Below are 18,759 nucleotides of genomic sequence, written 5' to 3'. Positions count from 1 at the left end.
CAAGGCCATTTCTTACCAATAAAATTCAAGCATCAGACCTGTCCCCAAGTTCTTGGCCACCCCAAACTTTTCCCAGCCTTACAGTTCATTAGACCAATCAGACCTTAGTGCAGGAAATGAAAGTTGGTTGCTCCTCTCAGTATTATTCATACTAAGTCAATCTAAAGTTATTTAAATGTGACTTTAAAGTCATATATATTTAATGTACCTTTTTTAATTGTGTACCTTATGCATTCTACAGTTATTTACCCCAAAGCATTATTAGTGGCTGAGTTGATCTGATTAAAACTGCATTTAAGACAACTTATCCAAAGTGTCTAAATATACCAGGAGAACCTGATTTCAGACAATTCAGAAGCAAATCTGAAAAAAAAGAAGCAATACTTTTTTTTTTTAAATGTCTATATTGGAGCTTACAGATCTTGCCTAAGGACACTATATTGCACACATATTTGTAGTATTCTTGGAGATAAATAAAATTACTGCTGTTTAATTGTTTAAAATGTCCTAAAAGAGCTTCTCCCCCACTATGAGGTGTAGGTATGAACAACCAGATCAGGAGGTTTTTAAGTGCAGTTCAAGAGAATATATGTCAAAAATTCTTGTTCGTCTAATCATGACCAGATAAGGTCATTGTCATTTTTTCTCTTGTGAGCCAACAAACTGTTTATAGGAAACTCCAGTCAAATTGTGTCTATCATAGATAATGACTCAGCAACATTGTAGCATTAATCTGCTTTAGCACTCAACTGACCACATCCTCTTGGAAGTCAGACGGTCTCATCTATCTACATTTATATTTTGGGAATGAGAACACTGGCTCATTTTGCATGTCTCCAAAGTAAATGTAAAACTGGAGACAGTTGAGTTTAGCCTTGCATGAAAAAAAAAGATTTTGCTGTCCAGGCTGTTTCCTCAGGTAACACACTCCACCGAAGCACCTCTAAAGCTCACTTATAAATACATTTAGCCATCTATACACAGAAGTGTTAAACTGACAATCCATTGAATTAAAGGACTTATTGACACATATTTGAGTTTTAGTAACATATAAAAAGCACATTTTTCCCCTAGTATGAATTGAATAATAAGCCACAGAAAATCGTGCCCCCTGTCAGCATTAGCACTTGATGGCATTAACAAACAAACTCTGTGAACTACACTAGGAGATAAAAAATCTTTCAACGAAATGTAGCAAAAGCACAAATTAACTAATATGGTCTAAATACTGCTCCTGTCAGGACTTTTAGACAAAGATGTCAGACTTGTGATTTCTTGTGGCACTTTGTTGGGTTGTTTCTTGTTTAGGGTAGGGTTTAATCAATCTCCCCAAATAGATGATTAATTTAGAAATAAAGGATAAACGATAAACTTTATTGATCCCCCAATGGGGAAAATGTGTGTGTTACAGCAGTTCCAAAAAACAGTAAAACAGGTAATACAAACAGCATCAATAGCAAAAAAGAAAAAAAGAACAGCTATGAGCAAGTTTACATTAACTGACTAAAGGGGTTAAAAAACATACAATAGACTTAAATAATACAAGGCATAAATACTATGTACACTTTCGCTCGTGGAAAGACAGATCAGGTATTAAAACACACACAGTGTGTAACATTAATGATGTTGATGATTCTCATAGTCATGTGGCAGTGATGCTGTTAAAGAGTCTGACTGTAAATGGAATAAATGACCTGCGGTAGCGCTCAGTCTTGCGCTCAGTAAAAACATATACCTGACTCCACTTCTTTATTTTAGTTAATTTGTTAGCTCTAAAGGTTCTGTGGAGTTTTTTGCAATTGGACAGAACAAGCCCAGCTGTGTCCCCATTTATGGTATTTATGCTAGGCTAAGCTAATAGCCGGTAGTCCCTCATTTATATTTACATTATTAAGATAATTCAACTACAAAACTCTGCCCCAGAGAGTGAAATCTTCTTTTTTTACTCTGTGACTTTCAAGGCTATCAATCAAATTGTCTATTTTTATTCTTTGTTTTTCTGGTGACCTTAAACTCAAGTATCCATGGCAACCCAAATGTTTACGAACTTGAGAGAGTATTTATTCCCCCCAGTGACCTCATTTCTTATGGAAATACTTTACAAAGAAGAAGAGGAATTTAGAAAGTCCCCTTTGATGAAACCTTGCCCTTTGGAAAATACTTCCCACATACTTTAAGTAATGGTAAGATAATTTTCCATTTCTTTGTAATTGCAACAGAAAAGACCAATATTTACAAGCCAAGACAGAATCGTTTTATATCATGTGTAGTACCAGCATATAGCTTGTGTCATTTGATATGCTTAGAGATTATATGATTAAATGTTGAAGTAGCTCAAGCTGACTTCATGCCTGGAATGTGCAAGTAGTTACACTTGTAAAAGCCAAAAGTTTACATGCCAACCAATGTCTTTAATGATTTCTGTTCTTGAGAGCAAGAGTAAATTCCTTATATAGACTTAATCTACCTTTCCTCGTCTTTCTGTCTGCCTGTTTTAGCACTGGGCACAAACATTTTACAGCACTGAATCACAGCTAAAGTCTGCCTCCGGGGGCCCTGGTTTTATTAGCCGTCTATTTCTGGACACTTGTCAGATTCCACTACAGCAACCTTTTAGTCACTTTTCATTAGCGCTCACTTTTCAAGAGCTCACAGAGTGCACAATGTTCGGTTCACACTTTATCATATTTCAGTGTGTGTTGGCAGAGCCAGCAGCTTGTGGTGATTTGTATTACCCTTTTTAGACAGCAATTCCATGAGGCTTTTTGTAATGCTACTGGTTATGTCACAGTTCTTTTTTGCTGTCATGATTTTGTGATCAGTGATCCACAGTGAGCTCAGTGCTCTGCCCTGTAATTTGTTCTGCTACAGACCTGAGTTGGACAAAGGGTGGTATTGTTTGAGCTTTCCCTCATAGGTGAGCTCTTTTGAGAATAAGGTTTCTATACAGCAGATTGGAGCTATGTCCATTAATAGTGAAGGGTCAATAGGGTATACAGTAACTAGAGTATAAGGTTTCCATAGCGGAAATAGGCCAGATATGAGAATCAATGCAATGTTAGTTACAGTAAAGGCAACATATGCTCAGAGGGAATGGAAGTTACAAAAGTGCTATTATGATGATAAATATCAGTTGAGAAAAGATATCCCTCTTCATGCATTTATCTGCAAATTGCTTCTCTCTCTCTTTTTTTTTTTTTTAAGTTTCCACTTGTGTTTGTTAATAACAGTATACCTTGAGGCGTGACATCCAATCCCTTTTTTAGCTCAGTCTTCATGTCTTTAATGGTTGAAAATGTTTTAAATGTAGGATTCAAAATGACCTTGCAGGCCTAAAAATTAGTATTTGTGCACAAAGTAGTAAAAGTGTGACTTCACCTTCCATAAACATCTGCTGAAGCAATCAAAAACAGCAGAAGGAACATACAGTGACATGGTTTTCATAGAAACTACAGTGAAAAAGGAATTCTATCAAGAAAGCGCTGCTGCACTCCGGTCATTAATCAACACTTACTGCACTCCAGGTGACTGGACACTGTAGAGCCCCAGTAGCAGACGTGACAGAGGTTCACTATAGCACCACACACTCCTCCTGTCAGGCAGCACCCTCTGTGTCAGTCCTGCAAGTATGTGTGTGTGGGTGGTGGTTGCTATTTTTCTGAAATGGCTCACACCAGACACACCTGCAGACATGATGAGGCTCGTCTCATCAATTTTCATGTCACCATGCCCCATAGCTATAAAAAACAACACATTGCATGTTCAGCCAGTCACAATTTAATGAAGTGTGTTTGTTGAGATTGTCTGACAAATTAGGCTCCATGCAGTTGCAGAAGATCAATTTAAAGTATAAGCTTTGATCTCATTTAAGTTCAGATGGAGTTTTTTTTATTTTTTTTTTGCTTAGGTTTTTAAATATGTTTTTCCAAGAGCATGTATAGAAAATAAAATAAATTGCATTAAAATAAATGGTTTAATAGTGATAATACAGGCCCTGCATTAACCACCCTTTAAAGCCATACCAGGCCTATAATAGAAAGGATCTATTTACAATTACACACTATGCAGTTTGTAAGTACATTGACATTATTCAACTCAGTTCACTCCCCCTTTTAGTGCAGAGTGAATAGACTTACACCAAGTGTCAGAAGAACACTTCTTTTTTCTTTTTGTTCTTGTTGAATAAAAAACCTCTTTTGCATGACTGGACTGAAAGGGTATTGACCACAACGCCACAGGCATGCTACAGTAAGTGGGTTTGTGTATGTGTGCGCTACACATATTCTCCCTATTTCATATCCCAACTCTCACCTGATGGTACTATTACACATGTTCACAGCTTTCATTTCCCATTTATGTTGCTATTTTAGGACTCTGAGATGGGTGGAGTTGTGTTGGTTTCAGATGTTATTCTGCAAAATGAAACTCAGACTAGTGTTGCAAGAATAAATGTTCGATGGCGAGCCTTTTTCTTTTATATCATACGTTTCTTTTGAATTCATTCATTAGATGTTCAGCTTACCTAACTCTCCCACCCTGTCTGACATCATTCAGCGCATGTGTGAGTGAAGCAGAGAACCCTCAAGATTCCACCTCTCCGTGAAGGAAACACACAAGCTCAGACAGAGGTCCCATTCTTACACAAAATGGGCAGGGTGCAGTGACGTGACTAAAACGCACAACCACACACACACATACGTTTAGAAGAGGGAGAGAGAGAGAGAGAGAGAGAGAGAGAGAGAGAGAGAGTACCCGAAACAAGGGCAGAGAGGGAAACAGGAACAGAAAGTAAAGACTTGTCAAGATGTCTGGGTGAGGGGGACCAGAACAGAGGAGAAGCTATATGCCAAAACAGAAGGAGCAGAAGTATGAGCAGCTGACTGGATCAGACAAGAGGGAGAGCTGACCTGACATTTCACACGTGCTTACAGGGTAAGGTGCTGCTTTCAAAGAGATCTTAAGTGCCGGCAACTTTAAATACTTTGAAACTGTTTATGAAGTGATTCATAGTAGCTGTTGGAGCTTTGTCGTTTTTTGATTGGGAACAAAAACAAAGGCAAAACACTGCTGCCTCTTTGGCCAACAAAAAAAAAAAGCCTTGAAGAAGTTCAGGCATTGGTTAGATTTGACAAAATGTTTGACAAGTTTCAACACTACACTGATAAGTTTCTTCCTGCCTGTTTGAGTATAGCCAAGAAGCACTATAACTTTCCCCTTAAAATATTTATAACAAAATGATCCACAAATGTTAGTCTTTTAAAAATGTTTTTTTACATGTGTTGTACCATTTACAGTTGATGAATCTACAAAATAGAATATCCCCTGTTGCTATTTTTATTGGTTCTTTAAAGAACAGTTATTGATATTTTTTTGTTTCACTGAAAAAATAAATTAATATGGTGTACATTTTGCATATTCATTGGAGGTGGAATTCAGTTGACACAAGTCTGAACTGTCTTGGCCTGTGCTTGATCTTGCTCAATGTAAAAAATGGAACAACTTTTACCAGTTTATCTTTAAGATGGATCATATTTTCACTTAAAAATAACAAATAACTTTGGCTGAAATTGTTTTTTTTGTGGCTGACTCAAATCACACTGACAATGTGTGAGTATCAGTACCATTAGATGAGGGATCTGCTCTGACTGTGTGCTCGGGGCAACTCATTAAAGATTCCTGCCTTGCCTTCTGTCACAACTTTGTCTTTTAGGTCGCACATGTTCTTTAAAAAGCAGCAGAGGCTAACTTAGTGCAATCATAACATTTTTTTCTCAGCCCCTTCCTGGCTTTGTGTGCCCCAGAAACGACCTTTTCCTGTATGTGAATGGCTGCAGGGGAGAACAGTGTCATGAGAAAGTGAAGGACCCGGCCAGAGACTCAGAAAGACATCTCAGTGAGATGATATAAACCAGTGAAATATTTGAAATATTTTGTATAAACAAGGCTGAATTCTCGTGACCTCATCTCTTCTTTTCCTTCAATAAATCCCAAATATTGGATTTAACATTGATTTAAAGTAATGCAAATGGTCTGCATAGAAAGAGACATCCAAGTTTTTCACTAACTGGGTGGAATATAATGTATTTATATTAACATATTTCTATCTTGACTATGAACTTTAACATTTTCCCAGCTGGTAAGTGTGAACACTGAAGACAATGTTAAGACACTTCATACGATGATTCTATTCTTCCTGGTCTGCAATAATAATAAGTGACTTCTCTGTTCCATTTAATGACTTAGGCGCTGATACATTAGTAGTCATCTCATCACGCCTCTGTGCTGCTCTCAGCCATTGTGTCTCTCCAGCAGACTTATTGCTCTGTGACTCTGGTTTGTTGTGTCAATGATGTTTTCATAATGTTAGGAAGCTCAGCGTGTACACAAAGGTGTTGCTTGGCCAAGCTCATCACAACAACTTGTACCGACAGCATAATCCAGAATAATGTGACAGAGACATTGTGAACACGAACAATGTACAAAGGCCTCAGTGCAGTGTGTTGTTTTCATACAAAAAACAAACATGAATCTTGACACAAAAACGCCAATAAATTTCGTATTACCTTGTTTCAGCCTTGTTTCTACAAAATCAAATGGTTATGATCATAATTTATTTCTTAAGTTTGTGTTGATTATTTATTTTTTATGTATTCATTTTTGGAGTCACAAAAAAGCTCACATTTCTACAAAAATAAATAAAAAATAAATAAATAAATTACATGGGCCCTCTTTATCTAAACAAACAAATGTACATTGACAGATGCATGACATCATGTTGAGTTCTGCTGGTCCTTTTCATTTCAGACTGCAAGTCCTATGAATTAAAGAACTTTAAACTCCTAAACATTGTTAATAGTAACTAGAGTGAAATAAAAAAGAAAGGTATTAAATTAAAAAATGAAAACAAAAAATATTGACACAAAAGCAAGAGAAACACAGACACACAAAAATAATGAGATTTTTTAAAACTTTAAAAAAAATATTTTTTTTTCTTTTAAATTGCAGTTATGTTCTAAAGCTGCAGTATGACCAGGTTTGATTCTATGAAATTAAATGAAAATAAAATAAATATGGATAAATAAAATAAATATGGATACAAATATGGACAATTTAAATCAATTTGACACGCACACACAAAACACACACATACAGGTGGTGTACAGACATGACGGAATCAAGTGTACGTTTGAAGACTGTCTTGTTTCAACTTGTGGACTTGAGTTAAAAGTTAGCAATATTGCAAGAAACTGATGAAGACACAACAACATGATGCAGCACTTTAAGTGATGCCATGCTGTGAATCTCGAGACAACAAAAACATGTTTTTGGCTGTGGCTCAGTGGTATAGTTGGTGTTTTCTCAACCCAAATGTTGATCACCAGCTTCGGCAGTCACATGACCAAATGTGCTGGGCAAGACACTGAACCCAAAATTGCTCCTTAGCATCTTGTGAATGTGTATATGGATTAGTTCAAGTGGACACACTTAACATAGTGGCCTGTGCAATCAGTGTGTGAATGCGTAGGTGCCACCTGAAGTTTATTAAGTGCTTTAAGTAGTGAGAAACACTGTGCAAACTCAAGTCCATTTACAATTTTACCATATTATTAATAATTAAACGTTTAAAACACAATAGAACACCTCAAGGATTACAAACATAAACTTTGAATCTATGCTTAAAGTCATATGAAATGTGCTATACAAATAAACTGGACTTGACAAGAAAAGCATGACACAATGTGATATCATTGTATCATGAACCTTGTATTGTGATACAGTACCTAGTATTGTGAGTGTATCACTGAACCTGTAACAACTAGCTCTATACAGTAAATAGGAATACAAGGATTTAAAGCTTTTTTAAAAGGTTGAAAGAGAAAAATGATAACCCCCAAAAATTAGTGTTGAGGTTTTGTTTTCTCTGGCAAAGAATAGCATTATATAAGCAAAATCACAAATAGCAGTAACAAGTGTGGGAATTTATTTAGATTGCTGAGACTCTTAATACTCATCTCACACTTTGATGTGTTAACTGCTAGCTCACAAAGCTCAGCTTCCTGTTAAGCAACGAATAAGACGGAAGTTAGCAGGCCTCTGTGGTAAGCCGTTTAAACACATGAGATGCAAAGCACAGAGTCAGCCATGCCAAGTCTACATGCAGGTGTGGCCCTCCATTCCCTCTGTCTCTAGTGAGAGGAAGATCTGTCTCTCATTTGCACCGAGCAAAAGCTACAGAGGAACGAAGTAGCTTTGGGTTACACATTGTTTGGATATCAAATAGTGCTAGAAGCCATAAAAAAACACTGTTATTTCACACCAGTTTAATAAAGTGTTTGCCTCAAGGCCTCCAGCTAAATTAGTTGAGAAAATAGACATTTTACCTCTCATTATCAGAACCATTTTTATAATATTGAAGCACTTCACACCGTGTTTCTTCTCCAGGAGAGCTATAAGAGGATATTTCATCTCAGGACAGAGTTCAGTGTTACAATCAGACATTCATGAAAAGTTGGGCCAGGTCCCATCCGTCTCCTCCAATGGGATCCATTAGACGAATATATTCAGATGAATCTCTAGCAGCAGGTTTACCTCTCACCTCTTATCCCTGTCGCTCTGTCACACTCTCCGTCTCTGTGGGACTCTTAGAAAGATTGGTGCCCTCTATCTCTGTCTGGCCTTACCTCAGACACTATCTCCCTTCCCTCTCTCTCTCTCTCTCTCTCTCTCTCTTTTTGCCCCTTTCTTCCTCAGCGGGACTCGTAGAGAGAGCTGCCCTGAATCCTGAATGACTCCTATGCAGAAGTAATGAGGAGAAGGCTGAAAATCTGAAACTGACATTGACAAGAGGAGGAGGAGGGCAGGAGTAGAGATGTTAAAGACAGAGACAGAAAGATGGATCGGAGGCAGGGAGGGAAAAGCGGGCGGATGTAGACGAGCTGTCTGCAAGAAACCAAATTTCTGTCTTTGTTCATTTTCTCTCTTTTTTCTTTCTGTTCCACAGACTCGTCTGAATTGGACCACCTCTCTGCAACAAATACGAAAGCCAAAGGGCAGGAGGATAATAGGATTCTGGAGAGGAAGACAAAGAGCAAGACAACACAGTCCTGTAGCCACATCAGAAACCTCACAGCTTGGAGATTTCACAATAAAGCGAGCTGTATACACAAATGAGCTGTTGATCTTTTGGATTTGTTTAAAGAACCCTTTGGCTTTGAAAACAACCTTGAGGGAAACTTAAAGGAAAGAGGCATCCCTTCATGTTTAAAGTGTTACTTTTAAACATACACAGCACAGGCAGACATGGGCCTATTAGGTACATAGAGACACAGGCAGCTGTCAAAACTGGCTTGTAAAAGTTTGTGTCACTAGAAATATCTCATCTGAAAGCCGTTAGATTTGTTGATGAACTTCAACATACAAGGACTTTCATCCTAAATTAACACTTTATCTTAGTCATTTTAGTGTCTCCAGCAGCCTCACATGCACATTTATTGACTTTCAAACTTCAGGAACTCTCTAAAGGATTTAATAGAACTTTACGACCACCCAGCAGACTCAGTTAAAAGAAGCCACCATTCAATATCTGAACGTCATGGACGGACAAACTGACAGCATCCGGGATTTTTTCAACCAACTGTGGAGTTTTGCCACAGAAAAACATAACCAGGGCATCTACAACACAGTGTGCCTGATTGTGCTCCTCACTCTGCCCTTGCTTGTCCTCCTAACCACTCTGGCGGTGTGCTGTCACTGCTGCTGCTGTCGCTATGCCAACAGATGCTGTTGCTGCTGCCGCAGGGACACCATGGCAACGGCAAGGTCAGAAACCAAGAAGAAGAAGAACTCGACCAATACTGAAGACCTGTGGATCTCTGTTAAGACAGAGCCTATGACACCTGACAGGGTGGCTCTGGCCATGGAATAGAAAGGACACTTTTTCTGTTGGTTTGGAATGGCTGATCCTTGGACTGTTGGGCAGAGGATATGATGGAGAATTTGATGTCTAAATCTATTTTGGAATCTAAGGATGCTAAAGAACTTTTTTTAGGTAACTAAAAGGCCTGTGGACTGGAACTTGTGTCTAACAGATCAACAACATGTAAACAATGTACAGAATCTTTTCACTTTTGTATTCCTATCATGTCTTTTCAGACAATGTTTACAACATTTTGATCTTTGTTTTTTAATGTGTGGTACACAAAGGGAGAATGATGCTGAAAGGGTCATAGACATACCTGTAAGTGTGTGTGTGTGTGTGTGTGTGTGTGTGTGTGTGTGTGTGTAGGTGTGTGTGTGTGTGTGTGTGTGTGTGTGTGTGTGTGTGTGTGTGTGTGTGTGTGTGTGTGTGTGTTGTGTGTGAGAAGTGTTAAACAGAGGGAGAAAGTACAGTGTTATTGAGAGCACAGCTCCAATGTGAAGTCCACATGGTCTGTATTTGGTAAAAAGAGCCAATTTAAGTTGAGCCCCGCATTCAGGCATCTCTGTAATGTCTGCTCTTCACACTCTAGGCTGCTGATTGACTCTCACTTTGTAAAGTTGAAGCCTTTAACTTCTGAAAAGTTTCACTTATAGGACACAGAGAGAATTCTTTCTGTTCTTACTTTACTTTTTCGTATTAAGAAGTGGGAGCCAAAGAAGAGACACCTCTCATAGTTTTGAATATGAGTGTTTTACCATTCAGGGGTAGTGACCTTTAAAGGTAGAGTTCTATCCCCTAAAGTGAAACTAGAGTTTGATATCAATTCTTAATTAAATGTCTAATCTTAATAAAATTATAGAACTAACTAAAGTTCACTCATTTTTCTAGGCCATTACTTATGAATAATTTGGATATAAATACATTTTGTGCACTTTCTTCGAATGCTCAAGAGGTCTGACGAGTTTAAGAGATGACCATTTATTTAACGCAACAGACAAGGATGTTTTTGAGGCTTTAATTAGAATATATTGGGTCAGATGGTTGTAGCCTATTGTTTTATGTTTGCATTTATCAGGGACCGCAAACAGCACCGAGTATGTTTACATTCACTTCTGTTATCTTCATTATGTGCTTGTCAACAACTAATATCAACAGAATTTTGATTACTTTTTGTTTCCGTATTAAGCCATAATCCATTACATGTACTGAAATAAGATTATGGTGGTTCATTGTTAATACCCCATGTAGCCTATGGAATTTAAGATCTATAGTACTACAAAGTAGTTCCAAAAAAATACTGTTTAGTCAACTAAGCACTGAGAACTGTAAAGATATATTTAAACAAATACTGAGCAATGTCGGTTTTTTTTGGGTTTTTTTACGTTATGAGTTGTTTTTTTTGTTTTTGTTGTTTTTACCCCCCCAGATCTCTGTGGTGAAGTGTTATTCTCAGTATCAGTAATACTGGCCTGTAATTGTGAAGAAATATTTTAATGCCATCAAAATACATTCAGAATACATGTAGTCACAGAAAAAAAAGATTAAACATTTTTCAAATAATTTAAGTTAAAAACAAACAAACAATTTTTTCTCATGTTCAAGAAGGAATGTGTTGTGCTTGAGTGGATTGAGTCTGATTGCGTTTTTTTTTGTATTTCTAAGTAAATGACATCCCACAGGCCAATTAAGCAGGAGTGTCTCAGTAGTGTATTCATCTTTATGCATTAGTTTACACTGGCACTGAGTTGAACAAGCTCAAGTGCTGCTGGGAAAACAGCCCCTGCTCATTTGATTACAGTGCAGACAGATGCATTCCCATGTGGAAGTATGTGCTTGCCTCCTCTGTTTCATGTTCAAAGAAAGAGAAACTCCACTTGTAGGGCTTAATTTGAAAGCTTACCCTGCAAAATAAGAATCTCTGCTGCTACGCATTATGACTAATAAGGACTATTGCAGAAACTGAGACGGTGTCAAGAAATAACATCTCACGAGTCCCAGGGCTGGCTAAACTTGTCCTTTGGTTTGTGTTTATATTTTCAGGGGAGTTTTATAGTGAATTCTTATTATGGAAGCACTTGTTCTGAGGACGAATCTCAAAATAAAAACTTAAACCTGAATGAAAATTGAAGACAGACATAAACGCCAATTAGCATAGCTTAGCATAACACAAGAAATGGAAACGGGGGAACTGCAAAGACATTGTCTAAAGCTAAATATTACTAATTTCATAACATGTGTGCTTTTCTTTTCAAAGTAAAAAATCTAAATCAATACATTAACCATTTACAAAGATTATTGTCATGTTACTTACTGACTATGGCCAGGAAGAAAACTCCAGGGAGTAATCGTAGACACAATTTCTGCAAACTGTCATGTTTATAATTGATGTACACACTACAAATTTAGCATTATGGTTATTATTACTGGATATGGACAAACCCGTCAAGCTTTTTTTCCTTTTGCTGCAAGTATTTCTGCTAGGCTAAGCTAGCTTGTGGCAGGTTTATTGTCAACATGGTTGCACAGAAATATGTGGCATGCCTACAGCTTCTGAGCATCACATTATATAGCTTAGGAAAGGAGGTACATGTGTGAATTATGAGTTTGTGTTTTTTTAACACAGCCAATGAAAAGTCAATTAGTTGTAGATACTGTACAGCCATACGCTAGAAAGTTAGGTGACAAAGTATTAAGACAAATAATTTTAACACAAGGGGGTTTCAAATGACACTTAGACCAAAAGTTAACTTTGGTTTCTGTCACATATGTAACATCATGTTACACACCTTATATAAATAACTTTACTGGTTGGTTGGTTCTATTTTTACATCAAACTACAATCTTTTTATATCAGCCAAACTAGTTCTAGCTTCTACTAACAAAACTGTGACCTTTTCACACCTGAACACGCCAGAACACTTTATACACTCACCAGACCATGTAATGCACATTAAAACCCACAATAACCATTATGCAGGGTTAAGTGGTCTTGATCATTTCCTGTATTTCTGTGAGACTGTGTTGCAGTTGTATACTTTGAGTATAGACCGCAAACTGGAATCTTTTTAAAGGCTAATTCGAGTCATAATTAGTTACTAAAAGTATTTAGAAAATTAACTTTCCATTCTGATTTGTCAATTAGCTTGTGCTTATGTTGTCAGTATATATTATATAAATATACTAATGATATATAATAAAGTGTGTCACACGGTTAAAATTGTTATTGGACTATTTGCAATAAATGTTATAAATAAATTATTTATAGTCTTCAGAATTCAGAAGTGTAATTAAAAAGACATAAAGATAGGCAGGAAATCAGCATACTGTGGGTGTTTTTACAGCCAAGCACTAGCACCAGAACTGGCACCAGGATCTCTTATCTCTCTCTCCCTCTCTCTCTCCCAGCTTTCATATCTTATTGCTGCTTGTCATCTTTATATTCTAACCTCTCCTTTTTCTGGGAGCTCCTGAGCTCTCTTAGGTTCCTTGGGACTGTTGGTGAGGATGGCCTGCCCAACCCCCCCCCCCCCCCCCCCCCCCTCCACGAGGATGGCCTGTCCAGACCCCCCCCCCAACCTATCCTATCCTATTCTTCTTTCTGCATCTTGTCCCATCTCCCCCATCCCATTTTCAAGCCCAGCACAGTTTAGCAGATGGCTGTTCCGTCATGAACCCGGGTCTGCTGAAGATTTCTGCCTGTTAAAAGGAAGTTTTTTCTTGCCACGCTATGACGGATTAAGCTGGGCTCTTGTAATATAGCCATAAGTAAGGTCCTTTACCTGCTTTTTGTAAACATAACGATGAGCATGGTCTTGTTACCTGCTCTTTTGTTAATGTTAACAGACAAACAGTAAGGTCCTTTACCTGCTTTTGTAAAGTGTCTTGAGATAACGCCTGTTATGAATTGACGCTATATAAATAAAGATTGATTGATTGATTGATTGATTGATTGATTGATAAATACATATAATACTGATGTGTCAACCTCCTCAATGAGATCACTTGGTTTCTGATACACATTCACACCTCCCACACTTTTCTTTTTAACAAGTGTAGGCTGTTTGTGATGTTGACCCTCTCTGTGTTTTTGCTTCTCTCACTTTGAACAGATGGTGATTTATTTTCCAGCAAGTTTGTCAATCATCACGTGTCTAAAGGTAGGGGACATGACATGTACATGTTGATCGTTATTCTCCTTTAATGAGATCAGAACAGAGCTGTAAGGATCTGTCATCTGTTTAACTACAAATCTCCCGTCCTGGATAGTTTTCTTTACGACACCGGCATGTTTTTGATCCCACCTAATCATACATGACATTGTCTGTTTAGGTGTTTTGTTGTTGTTTCACAGTTGAAAAATGCTGAGGTGTTTTTATCATTATGAGCCTGGCTGGCTTTGTTGGTAGCTCTGTATGCATAATGTATTCTGACATCTAGAAAGACATGATAAAGGACAGCACAATGTGGAGGTTGACAGGAAGAAATATGAATTCTTTTTATAAGCATTGTAGAATCTCATTTTTTTCTTTTTTAATATAAAGTGAGTTAACAGACCCTTTACATCTTGACATAAAGTCATCATCTCTGTGTGTTACCATGTCAAATATTAAACGCATATTTAATATGCTCACAAATTCAATATTTACACAGCTTATTTATTTCAGTATTGTTGTGCCCTATAGGAAAGACTTTCTTTTCATTTTGGCAGCCTGATTACATTTTTTGAGACCACATGACTTGAAATTAACTGCAAAGAGCTCCATCTGTTTGAAATGTATTTCAATAAAGCATGACATCTATTTTGCACGGTTTCAAACTGCAACTGACATCAACATTATCTACGATAATTTATGTAAATATGTTTATAAAAAGGGCTAGAAGGACTTAACTTTTGGTATACACTTTGCAAATATTAAACACATCTGAAAGTTAGAGCATTTGATAAACCATGCGGCCTCTGGTGATCTCCTTGAGCATGTCATTTTCATCATTGGCTTGATGGCCGAAACTGAGCAGTCTTTGAGGCAACTAATGAGTTTGGCTTCAGGAACGATTCATCTTTAACAGAAAATAAGCTCAGACATGCATTCTGAGAAATTTGTTCCGTCTCACAAAACCTGATTCTTAACCTGCGGTGCTTGTTCACTGTTGTCAAAGTACAAGCATCACTTGCTTAACAGAATAAAAAAAACATGTTGGTCTATTTATCTCTTTTAGGCCTGAGGTGACTTTGAGATCTTTCATAACTATAAGATAGCATGATATGTGGAGGGAAAATAAGTGTATCCAACACCCTGAAAAAACTTTTTAATCACTGAAGTGCAGAGCCACGGTGTGACGAAACGTGAACAATGCTGAATGTGTTGTCAGGGTTTTTAGAGTATACTTCCTCTACCTAAATGAAACTGGTGTTACTACACTATGTGACTCCCCTTGTACATTCCACCACATTCAATTCACCGTAATTTCTTTTTACCCCCCAATTTTAGCTATGTTTTCAATAATAAATTTAATTACACTTTATCAATTTCATCAGTCACAAACCATGGCAACAACTCACCTGCCCAAGCCACATCTAGAGCTACATGACATGTGACATCCTGCCCTTTGCATGCATGTTTGGCTTCCTGGCTTGGCAGACGGTAGAAGGAGTCAGGAAGACCATTAACCAAACTGGGTACACCTGAGTCCAGCTATACTGTATGTGGCTTCCACTCTAACTCGTCTCTCTCCTCTCTTTCTCCCAGGCCTCCACCAGCTGGTTTGCTTTGTGCACTCATTCACACACTACATTCATGACTGATTTACATAACTATGATTGTTGTAACTTTATTTTAACAAATTAGTTTAAATGGAAAATAAATTAGTTTCCTTTTAAACCTTGTTTCATGTGAGCCAGCTAGTGACAAACACCCCCTGTTAAAAAATACCACCATTGACTCTGTGAAATCCAGCCTTTCTGTACATTACAATTTGATTGGTTTCCTGTAGCAGTGTAGCAGAGTTTTCTGCAATGGGTTTTCAGATTATTGCCTTTTTTCTATGAATTTATCATCATATGCTTGATGGATGTGTTATTGTCCAGTTGCTCTCTTGGGTTGCCATAGTCCATTTGGTATTCGTTGGAAACAAAAAGCTGAATCAATGTTGACTATGACTTGTGTGTTTGGACCATGTGAACTAAAGCAGTTCAAATTTACATAGGAAATTAAGAAAAGTAATTCCAGGGAAAAAAATGAAATTGTTTTAATTTATGAATAGAACATTTTAAAATTAGGTGTCCCTAAACTGCAACATACATTTTTCAAAAGATTTCCAAATATGTTCAATACCAGAACAGACCACCAGGAGACCCCTGTTAGAGATAGCTTTTATGAATGCAAAAGATTTTCCAGCATTAACTTGGCATGAGTCAGGGTTGAATTCTCTGTCACAGAGACAGTTGTTATTTAAAAAAAAAAAAGACTTCTCTTATTTTCTCTTCTTTCTCTTCTCTTCTCCCTCTGTCTGTCTCGTCAGAACTTCTCTCTTTCCATGAACTGCTCATACTGCAGCCCCTCAAACAACCACTCCCTTATTACAACATTACCAGCTTCCCTTATGGAAAAAAATACATCATACTGTTCCGGAGGCATTAATGTGTCAACCTGAGTGACAAGGGGCAGCAGGAGGTGTATGTCTGCAAGTCTGTACTGTATATAATTGTATGAAACAAAACAAGGGAGCGAGGCAGAAAGAAAATGGGAGAGAATGGCAGACTGTTCTCTGCTCTCTGTTTATCCTGGCACAAAGCAAACCACTCACCTCTCAGAGAAATTGCAGGAACCAATCTCCTTAAAGTAATTTGCAATCACTGTGGCTGAAAAATCCTTTCGCATCAATGAGCTTTCATGAGACATTTCATTTAAAAGTTGAGGAAAAAAAATACTTTATTTGACAGATTTGCTGCCAAATTTTCAGCAGTATGCAGCCTTCTGACACCCTTATTTGATTTTGATAAATAAACAGCCAAACTATGTTTTCTTTTTAGAGCCTCATTTCACCTTTAATAAATGAGTGCAATTCCTGAAGTGTCGCAATTTATCCCCATAGATTGTATCGTATATGTACACTCAGCTTTTGACCGATGGGTTTGAACAGTTTCTGCCCAGACAGCCAGTGAGCTGTTGCTGCCTGCAGATTATGAGATAAAGAACTGGGAAGCTGTTATTATGAAACCAGACATCAGTCCCTGTGAGTATAGTTGCTCAATTCAGTGTGATGAAAGTGTTGTAGTGTTGAAACTCTGTAGCTCTACACAGAGACAATCTACTGAGTGTAAGCACTGATAGCACCGTTTTATTGTAAAGTGTTATCCAAGTTTCATAACTGATTCATATCTGCAGAGGGACACAGGGATGTTTTTGAGAAATTTGATAAGAAGATGATTGTGTCAAATAATTGCAGTCATTTCCCATTATGGGGAGACTTTGAGATAGAAATCACTCCACTACTGATTGTTGTTGACGTCTTGTGGTTGTTAATGGTCTTAGTAATGACAGAGTCACTGTATTACACTAATGTATATAAAGAGGAAGGGTGAGTCTTTACTCCCTCTCATTGTCATTGTGAAACCAAATGTCGCTCAGATACTGGGCTAGTGACATCAGTTAGTCAGATCAGCAAAACAGCTTCATGTGTTGCTCTGAAGCAGAAACGTACAGTTGTGGAAAGTTGAATGAGGGAAGCGTTAACTTGTTAGGTATAAAACTCTGCAGGAGACCCATTGATCAGTAGAGCTGCCAATAATGACTTCCACCATTTTAAAGGTTGATTGTAGCCATGTGCTCAATTTAGACATTAAACAATTCTGAGAAAAAGAGTTAAAAAAGAGTCAACATATTGAAGCACATAAGTTCTCATTATCTGATTTTACCAGAAAAACTGTATTTTCTTCCCCTGATAACGATGTAAGAAGAGATGACTCAATAGTTATTACCAAACTGTACTCTGTACTTTAGCTTATGTTTAGCAGTGCCAAAGGCAAATTATGCAACTTTGAGATAGCTATCGTCATAGACTAACTTCTTTCTTTCGATCATGTTAGCATGCTGATGTTAGCATCTAGTCAAAGGCTCAATACACCTTGCTGCCCTACACAGGAAGTTTCATGATTGTGAATATTGGCTGTGTTATTTCTATATTGGTTCATACAGTGAGCAGCATGTGTGACATGTGAATAGGAAGCTGTAATGTTAGTTTGAGTTTACTTTTAGTCAACAGAGGAATATCCATGATTTACATTGCTTAAATCTGATCTTGATCATCCTGCTAGAGGTCTGGTGGATCAAAACTTGTTGGCCATGAAGGCTTGAATAACATTTTAATGTGTAACATTTTCTGAGTAGCAGTGACTGCATCAATTTTGGCAGATTAGCAGAAGGGGTGATTGATGTGCTCCTTTCTTGTCACATAGACGGACAGAGTGTGTCATAGTTACAACAAAAAGTAATGATGTTATAAAGTGAAGGTCAGATGTGTTAACCTCTGACTGCCAGTCAGTTTTCAGATTGGTCATTAAGGGCCTAATGATGGAACAAACAAACTTCCCTCTTATTGACATTTGAACTGGACACATTACATTGATTGATGTGAGCTGTCCCCAGAGTGTCAGTGTAAAGCAGGACAGACGGCCATTTCTATTCTAGGGCTTGTCTGACAAAAGATGATGGTGATGATGGTGTGAGTGTTTGCAGCAGTAATAATAATAATAATAATAATAATAATAATGCATTTTATTTGTAGAGCCCTTTACGTTTGAGAATCTCAAAGTGCTATTATGTATGAAATGTGTAAAAAGC

At 37.5% G+C, this 18,759-nt stretch overlaps 1 protein-coding gene across 1 annotated transcript in view; it reads left to right on the top strand.

Annotated features, from left to right (window-relative positions):
• LOC306826676 (zona pellucida sperm-binding protein 4-like) overlaps nt 1-10,117 on the top strand; it is a 350,754-nt gene extending 340,637 nt beyond the window's left edge. The window contains exon 9 of the mRNA XM_079348149.1: nt 10,103-10,117. The gene's annotated coding sequence lies outside the window, so the exon portion shown is untranslated. The remainder of the gene's footprint in view (nt 1-10,102) is intronic.
• The last annotated feature ends 8,642 nt before the right edge of the window (nt 10,118-18,759 follow it).

This window comes from Symphodus melops, assembly GCF_947650265.1.
Source record: "Symphodus melops genome assembly, chromosome: 7".
NCBI lineage: Eukaryota > Metazoa > Chordata > Actinopteri > Labriformes > Labridae > Symphodus > Symphodus melops.
This window is presented reverse-complemented; position numbering and strand designations above follow the sequence as displayed.